At 36.4% G+C, this 942-nt stretch overlaps 1 protein-coding gene across 1 annotated transcript in view; it reads left to right on the forward strand.

Annotated features, from left to right (window-relative positions):
• The window catches only part of LOC136854772 (uncharacterized), a 5,200-nt gene extending 4,483 nt beyond the window's left edge, over positions 1 to 717 (forward strand). Inside the window, exon 3 of the mRNA XM_067131349.1 lies at positions 1 to 717. This exon is cut by the window's left edge and continues 357 nt beyond it. The gene's annotated coding sequence lies outside the window, so the exon portion shown is untranslated.
• The last annotated feature ends 225 nt before the right edge of the window (positions 718 to 942 follow it).

The following is a 942-nucleotide window of genomic DNA, read 5'->3' on the forward strand; positions in this document are numbered from 1 at the left end:
TGTAATGAAGAACAGCGCTGCTCCCAAAGGACCAAAGGGGACAAGCACCATTGGAGTATATATATATTAACAGGGCAAGAAGCGAGGTACAATTCTTACAGATTTCTCTTGGTCCAGGTATGACACATACAACTTTTTCACTTTACATTCAAATTTTGTACAACAAACAGTTGATCCACACACCCTCTTCCAAATTTTTCTAAACCTACACTGTTCTTCCCCTGTCCAGCCTCCTGTCATGAACTTACTCTCTCAGTCAAAACCTACCAAATAACTTTCCTGTTGTACTACAAAGCGCTTGCTCCAATAATTTGTACAATCTCTTCTATCACCGTATTCCTCATACAAGAAGAAAAATGCCTCTAAATATATCGCACCTGTCCCCCTTTTAGACATAGCTAATACGTCCCTTGGTTCACCACCTATTCACATATGTTAGCAGGCACTTAAACACGTGTCAGTTCCTGATGTCTCTTCACCATTGAAATGTATTATTTACCCGCTTATGCCTTCAACTGTCAATTCCACAAACTTCCCAAAATCTCTTCTAACCCCTTCCACTCTTGTATCACTCAGCTCTGCCTCATTTCTAGCCTCCACATTCATCTTATCTTCAAACAATATCTTCAAACAATCCCTCTATTGACCCAGGACTCCATTTATCAGTTGACATATTTTCTTCTGAGGTCCAGACGTACACACGCATATGCACGCACAAACACAAACACACACACACACACACACACACACATATATATATATATATATATATATATATATATATATATATATATATATATATATATATATATATATATATATATATAAACTAATCTTTAAATCACTTACATTTTAATTGCATGTCGTAGAAGACATTCTTACCAACTCAGGAGGACACTGATCAAGACCAGATTCCTAAACTTTTTAATTTTGTCAGTGAAT

This window comes from Macrobrachium rosenbergii, chromosome 30 (genome assembly GCF_040412425.1).
Source record: "Macrobrachium rosenbergii isolate ZJJX-2024 chromosome 30, ASM4041242v1, whole genome shotgun sequence".
NCBI lineage: Eukaryota > Metazoa > Arthropoda > Malacostraca > Decapoda > Palaemonidae > Macrobrachium > Macrobrachium rosenbergii.